Below are 23,584 nucleotides of genomic sequence, written 5' to 3'. Positions count from 1 at the left end.
TAAGAACTAGCCTGTGGGTTTTGTTTTTTGTGACTAAAGTAAGCCGATAGTGTGGGAGACTGGTACGAATTATACTGACACATCAATTCGTGCAATGTACAGTTGAGTTGCATACATATGCAACCGTATCTGATGTTTAGTTAGAACATTTCCTTATTTGTTGTGTTTTTGAATTTCGCGCAAAGCTACACGAGGGCTATCTGCGCTAGCCGTCCCTAATTTAGCAGTGTAAGACTAGAAGAAAGGCAGCTATATATCACCACCCACCGCCACCTCTTGGACTACTCTTTTACCAATGAATAGTGGGATTGACCCTCACATTATAATGCCCCCATTGCTGAAAGGGCGAGCATGTCTGATGTGACGGGGATTCGAACATGTGACCCGCAGAATGCGAGTCGAGCTCCCTAATTACTTGGCCATGTTAGTCTGTTTCCTTATTCTATATATACATTAACACTTCCATTATGAACTCAGAAATCTAAACTACCAATTTCAATACGTTTACCACGCACCTAAAATAATATTAAAAAGTTTTCCAAGTTTAAACTTCTTGTTGACATAAAAAGAAACAATGAAATAGAATAAGTCCAGATAAACCAAACATGCGAGTGTATTTATAATCTAGACACTATAAATTGTAGGACGAAACAATATAAAATCAACAACAACAACAAAATTTCATGAGAGAAAAATCAAACAAAAGAATGAAACATCTAATGAAATGTTATAGAAGTTCTCTCAAATGTCAAAACAGTTGAATATACAGTGGAAGTAGGTGTAATGTGCACATTAATTTACTATGTATCTTTACATGGTCTACAATATAAAATATTTATTCTCATCAAGTTATATTAGAGGATAATATTGTGCGATTGGAGTGGATTAATGGTTATTGTTCCAGGCTACGGGTCAGAATGTCTAAGTTGCGAAACGTCCTGCACATTCTTCACACTTTCAGTTGTGAATGTGTTTTAAAAATGACAGTCAGTATCACCATTCAGTTAAGATTAGTTATATGTGCGGCTGTACCTGCTGACTAGTTATTCTTTCTCTGATCAACTGTTTAAATTAGGGTTCGCTATTCCTCGATAAAAGGCCCGGCATGGCCAAGCGTGTTAAGGCGTGAGACTCGTAATCTGAGGGTCGCGGGTTTGCATCCCCGTCGCGCTAAACATGCTCACTTTTTCAGCCGTGGGGGCGTTATAATGTGACGGTCAATCCCACTATTCGTTGGTAAAAAAGTAGCCCAAGAGTTGGCGGTGGTGGGTGACGACTAGCTGCCTTCCCTCTAGTCTTACACTGCTAAATTAGGGACGGCTAGCGCAGATAGCCCTCGAGTAGCTTTGCGTGAAATTAAAAAAAACAAACTCCATTTAAACACAATGCTGTTCGTTATTCTTATGAGTCGTGATAGAGAGTTGCGAATAATTCAGTGACTATTGTGTCTAGACAGTAAATCTGATGACTCGTGGTTCGCATTCCCTTGCTACAAGACGAGTTTCGTATTTTGAAATTGTGGTTGCATCATATCTATTTATTCGATGTGATAATAGTAGCCCTTTAGTTCGGTTGCGTAGCTCCTTTCCCTCTAGTATATCAGTTTCAAATTAAGGAGGGGTATGCAAAAATCATGAAACGAACAAATATTCTATGACTTAAAATACAAGATCCACAGTGATATCCATAATGAGGGATTCTTGTTCTCTAGAAATAAATTTATTTGAAATTTTGTGCGTTGCTTTCACAATTTGTTTAATAACTCGCAAAGCTGTTCGAAAATTATATGCTGTAATTTTGGAGTGATAGCAGCGAGTCAATACCAGTCACTGACACCCTGTTGACAACTGTAATCGAATAGTGAGGATTAATTTATAACCCTAAACGTGACTTATCCACTATCCCGTGACTTAAAGAATAATTCCTTTTTGGTTTTGCGGGAACTTTTTTTTTAATTTCGCACAAAGCTATTCGAGGGCTATCTGTGCTAGCCGTCCCTAATTTTGCAGTGTAAGACTAGAAGAAAGGCAGCTAGTCATCACCACCTACCGCCAACTCTTGGGCTACTCTTTTACCAACGAATAGTGGGATTGACCGTAACTTATAACGCCCACACGACTAAAAAGAGCGAGCATGTTTGGTGCGACTGTGATTTGATCCCGCGACCTTCAGATTACGAGTCGAACGCCTTAACCCACCTGGCCATGCCGGGCCTTTTTACTTCGAATCCATAGTTTGGCATGTTAATAACTGGGCCATGCTTGGGTTTCGTATTTCAGAAAAAAATAAAATATAAAATGAATATCTAATAATGTTAATAAAATCGCTCCATTAGTTTAATATCGCTTATATTAGTTTTGCTTCCACGTGACTAATAAAGTAGGGGATTTTAAGTCTGGTATGCAGATTTCCAGTCCGGAAAAGGGTAGGCGTAGCTACCAAAACAGTCTTAACTTCCTTTTCCTGTCTTGTTAACTCATAAACTTTAATTGCGATTTTAGAACGTCTAACTCAGTAACGACTGCTAGTTAGGACGATAACTGATCATACAAACGATAGCCAATAATAGAAAGAAAAAGGATTATCCATATTCTGCAAACGAAGAATATGAAACGTACTTTACGACGTTTAGAAATACTGATTTTCTCTCTTGTTATTCGTAACTGATGTATTTGCTACAAGGCTGTAAATCAAGATAATTTTTATATGAAAGCAAAATAGGCTTGTGAACGGAAAGGGGAATTTTGATCAAAATATTGTCCACTTTTAACTTTAATTGCTTATCCTTAAATAACACTTGAATAACTGTATTACACAAAATAAAAAAAATACATACATTGAATATATTAGTCCTTTGTAAAATTGTTTTGCCCGATCACTTTCTGGGCTGATTCGTTGGTCTAAATTATTCAAGCTGCTAATGTGTTACATTCGTTGCTAATGTGTTCGATGGTTGTTTATTCATTGAATATTATCTACATTTGATTCACAGCTCTAAAAGCTCTTCAGTAAATTGAAATGTTGTGACAGTGATGACCAAAGAAAGTCACTGTCATGCTTTATGAATCAGTTTCGAATAATAAACAGTACGCGGATTACGCATTATAATTTAAGGATATCTTTGAGTCAGGGTAAAAATAGAAGTAACTTTAGTGACTATCCAGTCTTCAAGCACATGCCTTCTTTTAATTGCTTTACCAAAAATGAAGAGGAAAGCCTTTGTTTGGTATGTGCTTTATCCATTTCTAATATCTCTGTCCTTCTTGTATCACTACGGCATTAACACCTACATGATTCTGGTTAATTTCAGTAGTGTACACAACAATCGAAAATCCTCCCGACAAACTTCTTTTATCGAAATTTACCTCTAGTTTTGTAACTGATTGTTTCTCAAATCTCATTGTTTGAAGAACACTACACACATACTAAATTGTAGACATGTGAGGTGGAAATGATGTGCCACAACTTTCACGTGCAAATTTTATTTAGTAGACATTCTTTTTGGAATCAAATAACTGAGCTCCTGCCATGTGATTGGTCTTCAAGAGCTCCACGTGTTTTACCTCTCAGAAAAGGATGTAATACAACTCAGAAGACCACATCACACTCTTCCAATCATCCATTGTTTCTTATTAATCACAAAATCTTGCCTATCATGGATATTTAATTCGGTTTCTAGCAGTGTAAGTCCACAGACATACCACCGTGTCACTGACGATCACAGTTTCAACTCTTAACAATCACTGAACTCATTACTTCACATTTTCCATTTGAGATAAGCCATTTCGAAGTTGTTGTCAACTTTTCTTTAACAACTTTCGTAATGTTCTTTGTACAGTAGTCACAAGAGTCAGGTCCTTGTCATTGTTGAGTGAGAAACAAGACAACAATAGTAGTCTGATGTCCATCAAATTTGACAAGCCTTTCTAACTGCCATAGTGTCAGACATATTCCTTTTCGGTTACTATTGTTTACAGATACAATTGTCCGAGTGCAAACACATTCTGTTTATATTGCCAGTGTCTATAGACTAGTGACAGGTGTGTTTGAATAGCCATTCCAAAAGGCATTCTTTAATAATAACGCTTCTGTTATACATCTATCTACTATTATGCCTCGCTGACTTTTGTCTTTACTGTAGTCGCGCAGAATAACTATGATATGGTAAATATATATATGTGAAACAAATCTTGATATATCAGATGGTTAACCTATTTTGTATATACAAATTAAATTAAGTATTCAATAAATGTTTATGGCAGGATATTAATGAAGCTTTCTGTTGATGTATATAATGAAGCTTTCTGTTGATGTATATAATGAAGTTTTCTGTTGATGTATATAATGAAGTTTTCTGTTGATGTATATAATGAAGTTTTCTGTTGATGTATATAATGAAGTTTTCTGTTGATGTATATAATGAAGTTTTCTGTTGATGTATATAATGAAGTTTTCTGTTGATGTATATAATGAAGTTTTCTGTGTCTCATTATGTACTGAGTCTCATTATATACTGTGTCTCGTTATGTACTGTGTCTCGTTATGTACTGTGTCTCATTATATACTGTGTCTCGTTATGTACTGAGTCTCATTATATACTGTGTCTCATTATGCACTTAGTCTCATTATGTACTGAGTCTCATTATATACTGTGTCTCATTATATGTATATATCATTCCTTAGTAAGATCATTTTATTGTTTATTTATTTTCTTAAATAGTGTTTTAAATTTTTATTATTTCAAATGTTGGATAATGTGTTTGATTGATATTACACGTGATTTTTTTATAAAAGGATCTGTAGGTAATATAATAAATATTTGAGCCGTTTTATTCAGTTACATTTGAAAATAAAAGATTCGACGTGTTAATTTTTGCTATCTGTAACATTATAGTGTATTTTAAATTGCAAATATAGTATATTAATTAATCCAGGACATTTGTTAATTAAGTGTTCATAAGAGTGAGTAATAATTAGTTATAAAATCTCTTTTATCATGCCTGCACTAAACTGTTTAAGATCAGACTAAACCTTAATATAAATTAAAACAAAACAAAAAGAGCACAGACGAACAAATGAATGTGTTTTACCAAGCAACCAAGTAATGGTTTCTTTAGTATCACTGTTGTATACATCACCCAGTTGGTCAAGGTTTCCAAAGAGACCCGGTCTCCTGTGTGTGTTCAGTGACTTTTTCAACTACTGTGGGTGTAAAAATATTAGTAGTGGTTTAATTTTTAACACAATCAAATGTTATTAGTCTGTGTATTTAGATATCTCTTGTTGTGTGTATATATTTTATAGTTTTATAGTGTGTTTATAGTTTATACTATATGAATATTAGCTTCAATGTTTTTTCTATTTCATTGATCAATATTATTTTCCTCGTTTGAGGTTTTGAAAAAGAAATCAATGGATTGGAAATAGGCTTTTTGAACTGTTGCTTAAAAGTTTCGTTTTACCAACGTATTCTTCAGAATCATAGATTGCCTTGGTTACAGCGAACGTTTTACAGATTTCGTTCAACTATAAAAATCATATACAAAAATTCAATTATCAAATAGAACAGCTATGAAATAAATTTGTCTTGTCCAATGCATAGAACCAAAACTAGTCACCAAAATAATAAATGTGTAAATTAGTGAAAGAATTAATGAATAATTCGTGTATCACATGCGAATGTTTGTTTCAATTCTAAAAAAAACAGAATGTTTATTTATTGGCAATTCATTAAAAAAAAAGTTCATCTCTTCGCTGTTAGATGGCGTTATATTAAAATTACAACTAAATTGTAGGGCAACAACAGTTTTGTTGTTAAAGCAATTAAGTATCCCCAATTTTGAAGTGATATACTAAATAAAATACAACTAAACAACGTCACCCTCTACCAATTATTGTAGAACTTTTGGGAAAACCGAAAAGTAAGGTTTTGACAAACTGTTATAATGCATTATCAATGCAAGGACGACTTTTTATTTTATTTTGAAGAATGAGTGAAAGTATGCGAACCATGGAACCTTATAAGGTCGGCACACCGCCTTTCTGATTAGTAATAGTTCTTAAATATATCTTGTTCTGAAAATTTCCAGTTATTTCGTAGTTATTTTTTCAATGTATTTATGCAAATAGAAAGTTTTGACTAATTGCACTTTGTCTCTTGTTTAGAATTCTTAGACATGTCAATATATATATTTGGTGATAAATGGAGATCCTTTATCGAAGGATTCATTTGAATAGAAGCTACACTGGTGTGAATTATTTTTAGATTTTTATTCAGTGGTTTTACAGTAAAAGTAGTGTGTGCTGTTGTCAGATTTTTGGTTCATTTTCAACAGTTTGTTCTTGAAAATTTAGTAAACAGCTAAAATGGGATAGAAAAAAAACATTATTAAATTAAAACAACGTTTCTTTACTGAATTTTTAAAATACTGTAGTGTGTAAGATACCTCCAACACTTATATCTAGTGTGTAAGACACCTCCAACATTTATATCTAGTGTGTAAGATACCTCCAACACTTATATCTAGTGTGTAAGACACCTCCAACATTTATATCTAGTGTGTAAGACACCTCCAACATTTATATCCAGTGTGTAAGATACCTCCAACACTTATATCTAGTGTGTAAGATACCTCCAACACTTATATCTAGTGTGTAAGACACCTCCAACATTTATATCTAGTGTGTAAGATACCTCCAACACTTATATCTAGTGTGTAAGATACCTCCAACACTTATATCTAGTGTAGTGTGTAAGATACCTCCAACACTTTTATTTAGTGTGTAAGATACCTCCAACATTTATATCCAGTGTGTAAGATACCTCCAACACTTATATCTAGTGTGTAAGATACCTCCAACACTTATATCTAGTGTGTAAGATACCTCCAACACTTATATCTAGTGTGTAAGATACCTCCAACACTTATATCTAGTGTGTTAGGTACCTCCAACACTTATATCTACCTCCAACACTTATATCTAGTGTGTAAGATACCTCCAACACTTATATCTAGTGTGTAAGATACCTCCAACACTTATATCTAGTGTGTAAGATACCTCCATCACTTTTATCCAGTGTGTAAGATACCTCCATCACTTATACCTAGTGTGTAAGATACCTCCAACACTTATATCTAGTGTGTAAGGTACCTCCAACACTTATATCTAGTGTGTAAGATACCTCCAACACTTATATCTAGTGTGTAAGATACCTCCAACACTTATATCTAGTGTGTAAGATACCTCCAACACTTATATCTAGTGTGTAAGATACCTCCAACACTTATATCTAGTGTGTAAGATACCTCCAACACTTATATCTAGTGTGTAAGATACCTCCATCACTTTTACCTAGTGTGTAAGATACCTCCAACACTTATATCTAGTGTGTAAGGTACCTCCAACACTTATATCTAGTGTGTAAGATACCTCCAACACTTATATCTAGTGTGTAAGATACCTCCAACACTTATATCTAGTGGGTAAGATACCTCCAACACTTATATCTAGTGTGTAAGATATACCTCCAACACACTAGTTATTTATATCTAGTGTGTAAGATACCTCCAACACTTATATCTAGTGGGTAAGATACCTCCAACACTTATATCTAGTGTGTAAGATACTTCCAACACTTATATCTAGTGGGTAAGATACCTCCAACACTTATATCTAGTGTGTAAGATACCTCCAACACTTATATCTAGTGTGTATTATTGTTATTACTTAATTTCCGAGTTTTGTATGCATTTTGGCCATATTGTAAACATTAGGGAAATCAGCTGCTGAAAATAGAAATAATCCTTCCTTGCGCTTTACTAGTTTATAAACGCTCATTGAATGTTTACAAACAGATGGAGCGTGTTAGTACAGTATACATTATAAATGTTTGATAAATATCTTGAAGCATTGCTGATAAAAGATGAACGGCAATACATACCTATCGAATGTTCTGAAAGAATGTATCTAAATTAGCCGAGAGATTGATTCTTAAAGAAACTTTAATAACATAAAACTTATAAATAATATTCAACGTACAATTTTTTTCAAAGTAACATAATCAGCAATTTTTGTTTTGTTATAATTTGGGCAAGCCAAAGCTCAGTGGTTAGCTTGCCGGATAATGAATCACGGGGTTCATCGTTTGCGCTCTGTTGCTCCGCACATATAAGCCGTGAATGCATTATAAGAATACCGTGGATGCATTATAAGAATAATAGTAAATTCCCACTATTCGGTCAAAGAGCAGCCCTAAAATAGCTAGTAATTGCTGTTGGCTAGCAGCCTTCCATCTAACTTATCAGTCCAAAATAAGGGACGGTTAGCGCTGATAGCCTTCATGTAATTTTTTGCGAATATCCGAAACAAACAAACAAAACAAACTATAATTCATGCAATAATAATATTTTGTTTCTCTTTCGATCATGTGGTATATTTCAGTAAGAGCACTTAAGCAACTTTTCACGCACACACACAAAACTAACATCCACGTTCAATACTGCATGACAAACTCATCAGTAGCACAACTGTATGTATGCGGACCCAGACCTTTTCGATACCCGTGTGTAGCTTGGTGCTTAAGTACAAGCAATGTTTATTTACATTTGTCTTTGTCTACAATCAAAATATAACATTATAAAAGAACTGTAACGATTATCATTAAAATGCACCATTTATTTGAGCATTTTTTCTTTCAACCTCATCCGCCAGAGGTTTCACAATACACTACAAAATAGTTGTGAAAGCAAAAGAGTAAAACAGTTTGCAATTACAAATGACGAAAGTCCAGCTACAAAAACTGAAAATGGTTATGACCCCAGCTACAATTACAGCTCTTACGTATAGCGACTGTAACTGTGTTTTTATATTTTCACATTAGTAGCAATTGCGCAACAATAATCATTTATTATTTTTCTTGCTTTCCCGTGCCTCGTAAGTACGAAGACTTAAAAAACTAAAAGCTGTGTTTCAATATCTGTAGTGGGCAGGACATACATAGCCCATTATGTAGTTTCGTGTTTAACAACAAACTTGGATCGGCCATCTTAGTTTCCTACAGCGGAGCTGATATTATTTGGAACACAACTTTAATGGTCAAGTGGTTAGTGTATCAGACTGCAGACTTAAAGATCTAAAGTTCGAGCCTCGAAATGCCGTTGAATATGCTTTATAACTGTAAAACTTAATCTCACTTTCCTGTTTCGTGTAGCCGAAAGCCAGATTTTACTCACTAATTACCCTCCTCTGGTCAGTAAATAAAGTATGACTGTGCTTGACCCTTGGGGATCTCTGAACTGGTCGTTTAGCCCACATGTCATACAAGGTATTGTTCAGGTTAAAAATCATAATTGACCATATTGAGTTTTCTTTAATATATACAGCGTATTAGAGTTAATTCAGTATATGAAGAGTTAAAATAGTGCTGAAACGCAATGGTATTTCAAACAACCTAAAAATGGCGCTAAATACTGAGAGAAATGATTTAAACAAATTTTATTCCAAATGTTGTTTTAATTTGTTCATAAGTGCAAATAAACGTATATGTTTGTCTTGAGAACTTCAGATCTTACGATCGAACCAAACAAGTCCACAACCCGATCTTCTCAAGGATAACCTGATGGGGGACAAAGATAACATACACGGTTATGTAACGGTGCTGGTTGCGACTACATAGAACGAATAATTATTTAGATTATTCTTCTGTTAATCACTTTGAACACATACAGCAAAATAACGTTAAATATTAGGATTTACTGGCTAGAACTCTAATGGATTTTGGTGAGTAGGTTGCCACTGTTTAGAGCTCTAACAGATTTTTTTGTATGTTTTCTACCGGCAATAATTTGCCACTGATAGAAGAGTAATAAACTTTGGTGAGTAGATTTTCTGTTAACTAGAACTGTAGCATATATTATGTTATATTACTGATTTCTTTGTTAACGTTGGTCATAAATCGTCTGATAAGATTCATAATATAGATTTATCTTTTAGTAATTGTTTAAAAAACCCGATTAAAATATTAATATTTTTATTCTAATTTTTGTCCAAGACATACCAACTGATAAAAACTTCAGACAGTAAAGTATTGGGACCAAAAGACAATTACTTTACACTTATAAAAAAGACGGGAGATCCAGTTCTTTAGTACCGTGTGATATATAGAAGACTTTGTTTGTTTTGAATTTCGCGCAAAGCTACTCGAGGGCTATCTGCGCTAGCCGTCCCTAATTTAGCAGTGTAAGATTAGAGGGAAGGTAGCTAGTTATCACCACCCAACGCCAACTCTTAGGTCACTCCTTTACCAACGAATAGTGGGATTGACCGTCACATTATAACGCCCCCACGGCTCAAAGGACAAGCATGTTTGGTGTGACGGGGATTCGAACCCGTAACCCTCAAATTACGAGTTGAGTGCCTAATCATGCTGGGTCTTAGTTAAAGATATTGATCCAAAGTGTTTAGAACTTTCTGGAATTGTTCTATTATACAAGAGTAAGTCTGACAAACTATAAAACAGTTCCACGTTTGTTCCAATTCTCAAAATTATTTGGAAAAGGTATTCATATCAGTATAGAAAGGTTTATAACAGATCTCCATACAGTCGATAAGTACCAATTTGGATTTCAAAATCTTTATTCTAAAATTCTATTAATATCAAAAGCTTGTAATAGACAACTTTATTCTCCAAATTAACGCACAGTTACAGGTGGAATATTTCTTGATTTGTTGAAAGCTTTTAACACGATCCGACATGACATTTTAATTAGCGAAGTTCATTATTGGATTTCTCGATAAAATGAATTGTTCTTGAAATAAATAAAAAGGTATCTTACTAATAAATTTGAATGTTATGTCGATGAATGTCTACAGCTCAAAATTATTAAACAATTCTCGCGGAATATCTCACAGATCTACCAAGAAACGTTTGTATGTTTTACTCTTATGTAAATGATATACTTGAGGCTTCTTTGTTTCTCACATAACTTCTCGCTGATGATATTAATATGTTTATCACTTTTGATAGTTTCAGTTATTTGGAAATAATGTAAGTATGGAAAATTGAATGCATGGCAGCAAATAACCTTTCCATCAATTATAATAAAACCATGTACATGATTATACCAAATAAAAGACTACTATAGTTAGACCACTTTAAAGTTGTTATTGGTGACAACGTAGTTAATCAAACCAGTTCTATTAAACATCAAGGAGGTATTTATTCTTCAGGTTAAAGCTGTAATAGAGTTCATGAGCAGTTTTTCACAGCCATCGTGTTCTCTGCTTAAAGCATCAATACTTTTTATCATATCTGTATCTGAAATTTTCAAACATTTCAGATACCACAAAATTGTTATAATATATTTAACTAATGATTCTATCTATTATGTACGTATTTAAGCTTCTGTGAGTATGTATTGTTATTTTTCCATGAAGCTTTATTTAATTCCATATATCCCTTCTAGAAAAATACGGACCCCTAACTAGCACAGCGATATGTGTACGGACTCACATCGCTAGATGTAGGGGTTCGATACTCGTGGCCGTCCGAGTACAGATTGTTTTTGAATTTCGCGCAAAGCTACACGAGGGTTATCTGCGCTAGCCGTACGTAATTTAGCAGTGCAAGACCAGAGGGAAAGAGCTAGTCATCACCACCAACCGCCAACACTTGAGCTACTCTTTTATCAAAGAATAGTGGGAATGACCGTCACATTATAACGCCCCCACGGGTGAAAGGGCGAGCATGTTTGGTGTGACGAGGATTCGAACTCGCGACCTTCGGATTGTGAGTCGAGTGCCTTAACCATCTGGCCATGCCGGACTAGAGTACAGACAACTGTTTATATCTTTGTGTTTAACTCCCCATTACTAAATAAACTAGAAAGTTACGCTAATATGAAGACCAGTATAATCTCAAGAAAGCGCTAAATATGTGCTACTTTAAAATTATTTTGAAACCTCATGAAGTCGTTACGGTTCATGCCACAACATCCAGTCATATTATATCTGAGGGGCTTGTATCCTGACAACAGCTCTGCAGCATAGTTTCCGTTATAGAAGGCCAAGTCGTAAAGCTTTTATGTCAAAAGTTCATCCATTCTACCTTATTTATTTCTTTAATTTATCTGGTGTACATGGATAACGGTTTATCAGCACTCATTTCAATATTCCGATCGTACAGAAATCCATAGGTGTTGCAACTTAACCAATACGCCATCGTGTGGAATAATGTATATACCAGTTTGATTTTGCAGCTGCTTGATGTATGCAATTATTGAACGAGTATCCCATGGAAGTAACGTGAATAAATGTGGTTCGCTGTTGCCTGGGGCACATGAACAGCTTTTGCCACTGACATTTGTGTTCGTGGGTTCTTATCAGTTACAAACGCTACACGTTTACCACGAGTGAGGTATGGCTTGTTGCAGGTCTTTTTCCGTATGGTCCCGGGTCCCTAAGTTGATACATACTCCATAGTGCTGATGACATAGGGTAATATTTACGACTCTTTCACAGGCAGTATGTACGTATAATTCAGAGTGGTTAGCAGAAAGTAAAGCAACAACGTGGTAAGGACAACTCCTCCTGAATGCTATGTCTCAGGCTATGTAGGGGTAAGCCTAAAGTTGACAAGATCAGAGGAGTAATCCCCATCGTTTTACTAGCAGGATATGAGCCTCCTCTGCACTAGCAAGTTAAAGAGGCGACAACCATGGATAGTCTTCATTAACAGTCAGTGGAAACGAAACAACTGGAAAACAAAGTGTCATATGGTATAGCTAAGAAAAGAAAAGCAAAAGTTTGTGATAGAACTGCAGTATGCAGACAAGCAGCCACAGGTAACATTAATACATAAATTCTCTTCTACCTCTTGTCAGTCCATGTGAATTGTCAGCGAAACCCCTGAGAATTCAGCTTTGTACTAATTTCCAGATTCCTTTGTTTTCCAATGCTATTAATTACGATGGGTATCTCCATCCTGAAAATAAATCTCTGATATGAATACATCTTTTCAATCCGAGCGTATGAATATTTTGTGTCGGAAACAGATGTTATATAATTTTCTCAAAAGCCAAACATTGTCAAAATATAGTTCCTATTGATACCGTTCCACCGTGACTTTTTGATGTGCATATTCAATTATTTTTTTAGCATACTATACTCAACTCTTCTGCCTTTCGTCTTCAAGGCGAAAGACTTTCGAAACGTCGTCCTCTACACTTGTGTCTCCACAACAGGCAGTTATTGCCGTCCATTCTACAAAGTGTCATCAAGAATGCTCTGCCTAAACAATCCATCAAAGAACACTCATCTCTTTGTATTATTTGCAATCATACCACCCACTGGCTCAGAGGGACGTCTGAGAGGTTCATATTAAAAAACAGGTTTCGATACACCTGATGGGCACAGCACAAATAGTCTATTATATTACTTTGTGCACGGCACAAATAGCCTATTATATTACTTTGTGCACAACACAAATAGCCTGTTATATTACTTTGTGCACAGCACAAATAGCCTGTTATATTACTTTGTGCAAAGCACAAATACTTTGTTATATTATTTTGTGCACAGCACAAATCCTCTGTTATATTACTTTGTGCACAGCACAAATAGCCTATTATATTACTTTTGGCACAGCACAAATAGCCTGTTATATTCTTTGTGTACAGCACAAATAGCCTGTTATATTAGTTTGTGTACAGCACAAATAGCCTGTTATATTACTTTGTGCACAGCACAAATAGCCCATTATATTACTTTGTGCACAGCACAAATAGCCTTTTATATTACTTTATGCTTAATAACGAAATAATATCAAATCATGTTAATGTTGATAATTCTCAGTGAGCTCAACTAAAGTAATGGTATTTTAACCTTCTAAACTAAAGCAAAAACTGTTACAACTTACTACAGAATCATTACTGACGTTTCTGACTCTAAAATAATACCGAAATATTGTTTTACATAACTTTCGCTGTCAATAAAGATGACCTAAGAAGGTCGAAACGTTGTTCTGTATTTTATTTTTGATATCCCTACAAGCCATCTTTAGAATACGTTTGTACTTTCACTGTGTGTTAATAGTAAAACTATGGAATTAAGTCATAAAGTTTATAAAATGAATAATTTAAGTGTTTATTTGTTTTAATCGTATTGCGTATTTGAAAACACTTTGAGTAAGGAAGCTAAAGGTACGCAGCATATGGGAAGATGATAAAACTTGTGGACGATTTTGTTTTTGTTATTTTAGCAATTACCTTGGATAAAGAAAGATGATACTTGAATAGTCAACTATATCTCGGTTTTGATTCTACTCAGATTCACTGACATAAATACAGAACACATGTTTTACTGTGGAAGTGATTATTTTATTTCTCTGAATTTGAAATACTTTTTGTTTTTTAAATGGTCCTGTAATGTTGAGTAGCATTTATCGTTCAGTATATTTGCTATGAATTTTTAAAGTGCCCTGAGCTACATAATTATACGCCTATTTGCTAGGCTTCAGTTTTACTGAATCAAGATTAGTAAAATCCTAACCAAAAATAAATATATAAATATCTTGTATGCTTTTCAACCCAATTATTGTTTGGTTTATTAACTCTGGGGTAACATAAAATATCTAATGCGTATTAGATAGCGTAACTCGTTTCCCTCTCCCCAGTGGTAGCGGTATGTCTGTAGATTATACCCTAGAAACCGGGTTTCGATACCCGTGGTGGGCAGAACACATATATCCAATTTTGTAGTTTGTGCTTAATTACAAATAAACTTCAGCTCACAGTGATATTACTAGTAAAACGAAGAAAGAATGGTTTTATGATATACAGAAATAGAATACACATGTTACATGTGATAAGGTGAAAATATTTTTGTTTTTAATAACTGTTTTCGACTAAAAATACGACTAATCGTGTTATCAAACCTTGGTGAATTGTACTCCTGGTTTAAAAATATATCCTTGAAACGTTACTGCGAGGCTATATTTGCATTTATTCTTGTGGTTTGTCTTTGAAATAATTATTATTCATACTTTTAACAAAGCTGTTAGGAAAGGAAATGTTTAACGTTTAAATATTAATCAGTAGATGACACGTACCGGAAATTGGTGCGTTACCCTAAGATCGATACTTTTTCTTACAGGTTTAAGATTAAATGTTATTTTAAAAAAAAGTAAGTCAGGCTGCTTTCAATATGAAAATGTAATTTTTACCACAAAACCTACTTACTCATATAACTTTGTATATACGTAATTAGTCGCAGAAAAGTTTTAGGTAGTCACGTAGAAACTGGTTTCTACTCTTATCTAACTCAGTACTAAAACGCCAAATGAAAATCAACATCTGCCGTCAAACCTTGTATAATAGAAGAACTGTAACACAACGTGTAGTTTATGACGTAACTAACATCATTTACATACGTAATTTGTTGAAATACACTAATGGATATTTTTCTTCACCATCGAGTACTGGTTCGTGTGTGTGGACTATAGTGTGAAAATAAAAAACATATATCGGTTACCTTAAAACAACGATAACATCATTTCATATTTTTGTTTCTTTTAAACGATTAAAAAAGTCGTTGTGATTATTGGTGTTACATATTATAATTTATTTCGGACGAGTCTCCAATTTATTATGTTATGTTAATGTGTTTACTACTTCAGGTAACCAGAAATTTGAATTTGAATTTAGAAGTGAAGAGAACTTTAATATGTACCAAATTTATGTTATTTACCAACAAGACTGATACACACATATTGTTCTTTTTAAAACAAATATATTTTAATATACAAACATAAAGACAATGCAATCTACAAAAACGGTTATTGCTAATAGTTATTACAAATAATGGTTTATATACAAGAGTTTTACAAACTTACAGTCTATACTGAGTTTTCTATCTGGTCTAGAATTAAATATTTTATCGACGAACAAATTAATTCCGAGTTGATATTGTCATACCTCGCTGAAGCTAGCTAGCTTGTTCGGCCTCACACGGCTGACTTTTACCAATAATGATGTTTAATGTAATTTAGCAATTCTAACATCTGAAGCAATTCATTGAATTTAAATGGTTTGTAATGTTAGAAATCTATAAACGTTCCTGGTCAAATTCTGTAGTTTTTCGATTAATAGGTGTTAATCACAATTATAGCCTACTAGGCCTATAGCACACTGACTATAGTTGTCCAATAATATTCTCCACTTCTCCTTGTCGCTTGGAGCTTCGATTTATAAACGTTTTTAGTCGTTCTCGAAAGTTCACTTGGTAACAATACTGTCAGTCACTAATATTATACACAAACCTTGTACACAGTTGATTTTTACGGTCAAGTCCTTTCAACAAATTTCTAGGACAGGCAGAACTTGCGCAATACACAGTCCCGAATATATGCTACATGCAAAAAGAAAAACTATAGAGCAACAAACGTAGTAACCAAAACAAATGTGAAACGGTAAACCCGTTACATTGGTAACTCATAAAGTTTTAAATATATATTTTTTAAACTTATAGAAATTAAAACCAAAATAATTAGACTAGACATTTTAGCTAAATAGGTATATATACTGAATAACTGTGGCGTTTTATCACAACTCTTGAAAAGAGTGACATTTTATTAATATTAAAACTTATTGTTTTCCTGGGATTGAATTTTTATCAAGTATAAAAGGATGAAAGATACGGGAAGTCAGTTATAACGTGGACAGCAGACTGGTCAGTGGGTGAATTTGTTCTTTTGTGGTTGTTTTATATCCAGTGTTCATTGTTATTGGTTTGAATTAAGCACAAAGCTACACAATGGGCTATCTGTTCTCTGCCCACCACGGGTATCGAAACCCGGTTTTTAGCGTTGTAAGTCTGCAGACATACCGCTGAGCTCTACTTGTTACTTGTTTTATATTTTGAAGTGCGACAGATTATACACGAATAAATAACTGACGTGTTTATTTGAAATCAGGTGTAGACTTTGATAACAGGGGTATTTAAACTAATAGTGTTGCATTAATCTGACGTTGAGAGTTAATTGTACTTTATAAGAGCGATGGTACAAATCCCTTTCTGCTTTTAGAGTTACTATTTCGAGATTATTCTAATGGCCTGACCATACTATTGTGCAAGACCGCCATTTCCACTGTAGCATACTTCTGCAAAGGATGGCGAATCAGTCTTAATAATAAATCTTCTCAGTTGTTCTTCAAACCATCCAACGTCCGTGTGTATAGATTTCCAAGACTGCATTTATATAGAACAAAGACATAAAGTTCCATTGTAACCACATCGTTGAACATAACAGGAATATGATAAAATGGGGGTTACTGATATTTCAGATTTTTCGGACAAGTTTTAAGTGAAACCAGCGATATTCTGGAATATTCTGAAATTTAACTTATGAGCCTTCGTCAACTTTGTTTTATTTTTACCTTGTTAACGATATTAGAAGATATGCCCAGCTTTATTGCAATGTATTTATAGGACAGAGCTTAAAATTGGCTTGGGTGTGGTTGTCCTGAATGTTCTACTGTGAAAAACACTGAAAATTCCCTTTTCGAGGGTGTGACATGAATTGATGATTAAGACGATTGACTCACAATGTGAAAACCGCGGGTTTGAATCCTTTTCATCGGACATGCTCGCTCTGACAGCCATGTGACCATTAATCCCACTATTTGTTGGTAAAAGATTAGCACAAGAGTTGACGGTGGATAATGCTGACTGCTAAATATAACTGCTAAATTTAAGACGACTAGCGCAGATAACTTTCGTGTAGTTTTGTGCAAAATTCACAAAAGCTAAATCCATCTTCGAAATGGTGAGTTCTTTAGTTCCATATCATTTATCAATTTATATACATGAATAACCCTCCTTGAAAGAGCCCTGCCCTGACATAAAAAGAATTCTAGTCATGAGTTGTTTCCTGGCGGCATTGTACTGTAAGACGTTAGAAATTCGTCTTGGACAAAATATATAGATTATAAATATGTCACCTTTTCTGCCACAATTCGTAACTATGGGACACGACATAAGCCTGAACATTCATTTAGATGATAAGCAGGTAGACAGACAAATAGGACAAGAATTGAAAAATAAACTATGTATCTCTCACTGTGATGAGTGAAGTATAACATTGTTATTAACCTTACTTAAGAATAACAAGTTACTACAGAATCTTCCACTCTCGGAAGGCCTAACTCAACATTAGGATCTTAGTGACGGTTTCGTGATTTTTTCTTTTTCTTTTATGCATGAAGAAACTTTCGTTCTTTAACAGCATGGCTTTGACAAGATTGATTAATGTTTAAAAAACTCACGATTACTTTAAAAAACAACGATTTAACGCACTATTATAAAAACGAGAGTTTCCAATCTCGAAAGTACAATAAAATACCATGTGCTATAAGGAATTAAAAAACAAAATTATGTTGATTAGTACTGAACATGTAGTTGGTACAAAAATCAATTTCACTTCCAACGTGCATGTCTAGTTTAATTACACTGTTTGCAATATATAAAAAAGAAAAGCCTGAATTATGCATTGTGAGACCACCTTTTTAGCAAATTTCAGAATGGCGCACTGAGGTGTTTGTCTTATTTTTTTAATCATAAATAAATATATAGACCTATATATATAATATATAACTTAAAGTTATAAGGCCCAGCAAAGTAGGCCTATAGTCCTGACATCAACATATAGAATATAGTCACTAGTGTCTATAATCTGTATTCAAATATCATGGACAGTGTATGTTCAGATTCCCTGGATTTCAAGAACTAATTTCACAAATAACAGTGGGTGGCACTGTGGCAGGCTGGCAGCACCATGGCACTAACTAGGTAATCATTCACTATAGATGGCGCCAATGGTACTGTGAATATGATATTGACAAACAGAAGTTGCGATAAGTAATCATTCACTATGTCAAGCCTGAAAAAAGCAAAAGACACTGCATGGGTTCTTTAAACCAATTCATGAGACTGAACCTGATCAATCTGCTGCAATCAATCAGGTTGAATCAGAATTGTCAACTGAATTGTCAGTCATCACCGTGGCCTTCTACCAGTGCTGCCACTACTACCTCAAGTCCAGTCTGGGACATTGGAAATTACATTTTTGATGATGTCAGCATTGGTAAACAGGTAAGTCGACTCCTCATTATATTAATTTTGTATTAAAAATCATGCAAACACTCTGCATCGTTGGCTTTCACAGTGGAGATGGCTACTCTACAGTCAACATGCAAAGGGTGATTTCTGCAAGTACTGCTGTCTTTTTGCTCCCAATTTCTGAGACAAATAGTGAAATTTCCATACACAAACTGGAAGAAAGCTGTTGAAGACTTTAAGGCACATGAATTGAAACAGTACCACCAAGACAGCAAAGAAAAAGCTAACAATTTTCTACACGTCGTAAACACAAGTTCATCTGTGCACTTGCAGCTTGATGCAACTTACAAGCAATAAATTTAACAGAACTGGCAATATTTACTGCCTATTATTGATACTGTATTGCGGTGTGGGAGACAGGGTTTAGCTTTGAGGGAAAAATATGATTCTGGTCCAATGTTTGTTGGTGAAACTGATGAGGAGCCCATCAAAAAATGATAGGAATATTCGGGCAATTTTGCGCTACAAGACAAAGGGTGATGTCAAGCTTTCAGCAAGCCTTAAGAGTACAAAGAGGAATGCTACGTATCTGAGTCCTCAAATTCAAAATGAAATCATCAATGCCTGTAATACTCATGCTCTTGATGCTTTGGTCAACAGGGTTTCAAAGTGTTTCTCAATATTAGCTGATGAAACAACAGATATTTCAGGCATTGAACAGTTGTCGCTGTGTGTTAAATATTTGCATGCCAATGACAACTCTGTTGCAATGAGAGAAGATTTTTTTGCAATTTATACCTGTTTATGATGTGACAGGCAGAAACTTCGCTAATGTTATCATAACCAATCTGACAAAATATGGTATTGACATGGCTTACCTGCGAGGACAATGGTACGATGGTGCTACCTCTATGAATGGGAAATTCAGTGGTGTCCAGAGACACATAACTGATAAATTCCCACTTGCACCCTATGTACACTGCAGTGCCAATTCCCTAAACTTGGCAATTTCTGATGCTTGTAAAGAAGTTCCTGTGCGAAATTGCATGGGATTAATTTCTAGCATTAAACACTTTCTCAATACACCCACACGAAAGCATGTTTTGGCTCTTTCGGTGGAGAATAAAGCACCTGAATCGAAAAAAAAAGTTTGAAAGGTCTCTGCCCCACCAGGTAGGTTGAGAGGCATGACTCAGTCATTGTCTTTCTAGAATTAATCCATGCAGTTGCAGATGCCCTTGAGACCATATCAGGTTGGCAAAACAGAGATTCTGCCACGCAAGCCAATCAATTGTTGTGTTCTATAACACAGCCAGAATTCATCATCACTCTACTTACCATTGCTAAATTGTTTTTCTTTTGTTTACCTCTGTGCAACTTACTGCAGCAACAGAACATTGATTTAGGTGCTGCGATGCATCACGCAGAAATAAAGAAAGATTTAATCCGTTCACTCAGAAATAATATTGTGAATGAATTTAACAACATTTTCTGTGAGGCTCAAACTCTGTGTAATGAGCTTCAAATTGACATCATAATGCCAAGGCAGGCTAAAAGAAAGATGTACCGTGCTAACCCACAAACCTCTAGTCCTGAGGAGTAATTTCATATTGTTGTACTTGTACCATTTGTTGATCACTTTCTTTCACAAATATGTGACCGTCTGTCCAGTCATAAAACTCTCCTTACAAACTTCATGTGTCTACTACCATCAGGATCTACCACAGAACGGTCACAACCTGCAGCACAATAATGTGACCGATTTAAAGAGTTGGCCAATATATACAAGGCTGACATTGACAGCACTTCACTAGCTGCAGTAGGGTTTGGTACAAATCACCTGCGAACAACAGACCAAAAAATTTCATAGATGCATATGCAATGTAGAAATGTTCCCAGTCATTTCTAGACTGTTGAAATATTTGCCACGCTGCCTGTGTCAACGAGCTCAGTGGTGCGTTCGTTTTCAACTCTCAGAAGACTCAAAACGTATTTGAGGTATACCACCACTGAAGATCGATTGAATGGCCTGGCCTCATTATACATTCACCGTGATATTAAAGTTGGACCAAACTGTGTTGTAGATGTCCTGGCAAGAACGAACAGGCGTTTGAGCCTTTCATAGATATTCGATTGTATTTCTCTTGTTCTGACTAAACTTGCTGTATTAAAAGTGTTCAATCAGAAATTTGCATTTAACCCTTTGTTGTGTGTGAAGTTATCTGCCATGCAATCACGGATCTTTATGAAACTTTACAGGTGGCAACTGAACTTGTCTAAAAAGTTTGGGTCCCCCAAAAAACCCCTTGGCTACGCCCCTGTACGTGACTCTTTCATGAGCCTTAAGAAAGTTATTCGAACTTCCATACGTATGTGAACTGTGATACGAATAGGCAAATTTAGAGGCTATCTAAAAACACGAAATGAGATAAAGCTTGTTTGTTTGTTTTTTAATTTCGCGCAAACGTACACGAGGGCTATCTGCGCTAGCCGTCCCTAGTTTAGCAGTGTAAGATGAGAGGAAATTCACCTAGTCATCCTCACCCACCGCCGACTCTTAGGCTACTCTTTTACCAACGAAAAGTGGGATTGACCGTCGCATTATAACGCCCCCACGGCTGGGAGGGCGAGTATGTTTTGGCGCGACTCGGGCGCGAACCCGAAATAGGTACTATACCCTCAGATTACGAAGTGCACGCCTTAACGCGCTAGGCCATGCCAGGCCCTCTAATACTCGTTATAACACGTAACCGTACATTCTACATTATTTCTCGCTTCTCTTCCATTCTCTCATCTGTAAAAAGAAAGCTTAATGCTTTTTTCGTACTAAACACAAGTATTTTTTTTTTCTATGCATATAACCACACTACTTGTCCTAAACAATAACACATTGGATTTCCATAAAATGAAAGACGACGCCAATCCCTTAGTACTTATTCTTCTGCATAAAAAAATAAATAAATTGTGTTCAGCTTAGCTGTAGTTTAAAAATAAATCAATTTTCTTAACAAAATATTGTCCCAACTTCACCAGTCTATGAGGAGCGCATTCCTATAAAGCGTAAGTGGATACCTTTTCAAACTTTTCATTAAGCAAATAAATAGTGTTACATCACATACATCGACGTGTAGAACGCAGTTTCTTTACATTTTTCTTAAGATAAATTACCTGAATTTTGGATTAAAATGTCCTCGTGATATCAGTTCCCTCGGAATTCTGAGTGAGAAGTCATACAAATCTATTGTAGTATATTGTAAATGTTAGACTTCCTTACTATTGTAACGGATTTACCTTTATACGTTTATTTTGATACCTACATTTGTTTCGGGTTGATGCGTGTGATGCTTACTCTTGGATATGTATTGCGCAGGTCCCGCCTCTTCTCAAATTGTTAAGAATCTACAATATTTGTTTTACGAAAACGTTAGCGTGTTTGAACATTGTTGAACGTTCTAGAAACTCGCATTAAACTGCAGAAACCAACGCGCCAAGAGAAGTAAGGTTATTATTGGTCAAAGTACTATCGGCCTCGGAAGCTATAATTATGATTAACACTTATTTATCGGAAAACTACAAAGGAACGTTTATATATTTCGAACATTACAAACCATTCAACTTCAGTAAATTACTGCGGACGTTATTATTTCTACGAGGACATAAAATATCTTTGCCAGGAAAAGTTAGCCGTATGAGGCCAAACGAGAATAGAGCTAGCTAGCATTCCTATCAAGTGACGTATACGTGTGTATCAACACCAAAGCGGCCCAGCATGGCCAAGCGTGTTAAGGCGTTCGACTCGTAATCCGAGGGTCGTGGGTTCGAATCCCGGCCGCACCAAACGTGCTCGTCCTTTCAGCCGTGGGGGCGTTATAATGTGACGGTCAATCCCACTATTCGTTGGTAAAAAGAGTAGCCCAAGAGTTGGCGGTGGGTGGTGATGACTAGCTGCCTTCCCTCTTGTCTTACACTGCTAAATTAGGGACGGCTAGCGCAGATAGCCCTCGAGCAGCTTTGCGCGAAACTCAAGACAAACAAACAAACAAACAATCAACATCAAAGCAATCTGCGCCTTCTGGACATGGATCGTCGATAAAATATTAAGTTCCAGATCAGATATAAGACTCAATATTGTTTGTAAGTTTGTAAAACTCTTGTATATAAACCATCATTTGTAATAACTATAAGTAATAACCGTTATTATAAATTGTATTATTGTTTGTATATTAAAATATATTTGTGTTAAAAAAGAAAATTGTATGTATCAATCTTGTTGGTAAATATCATAAGTTTACTACATATTAACATTTAAATTCGCTCTAAATGTAACTTCAAATTTCCGGTTATTTAAAATCATAATGCGTAACATACTTAACATAATAAATGGTAGAATCATCCAACATAAATCACAATATGTAACACCCTTTATTTTTAAGTTATTTTTATTGATGATCTAATAGTTCCAGAAGTCACT

At 35.1% G+C, this 23,584-nt stretch overlaps 1 protein-coding gene across 11 annotated transcripts in view; it reads left to right on the top strand.

Annotated features, from left to right (window-relative positions):
• The window catches only part of LOC143226319 (tumor protein p53-inducible protein 11-like), a 304,810-nt gene that overhangs the window by 234,347 nt on the left and 46,879 nt on the right, over nt 1-23,584 (top strand). The window lies entirely within an intron of this gene.

Source organism: Tachypleus tridentatus, chromosome 9 (genome assembly GCF_004210375.1).
Source record: "Tachypleus tridentatus isolate NWPU-2018 chromosome 9, ASM421037v1, whole genome shotgun sequence".
Lineage (NCBI taxonomy): Eukaryota > Metazoa > Arthropoda > Merostomata > Xiphosura > Limulidae > Tachypleus > Tachypleus tridentatus.
This window is presented reverse-complemented; position numbering and strand designations above follow the sequence as displayed.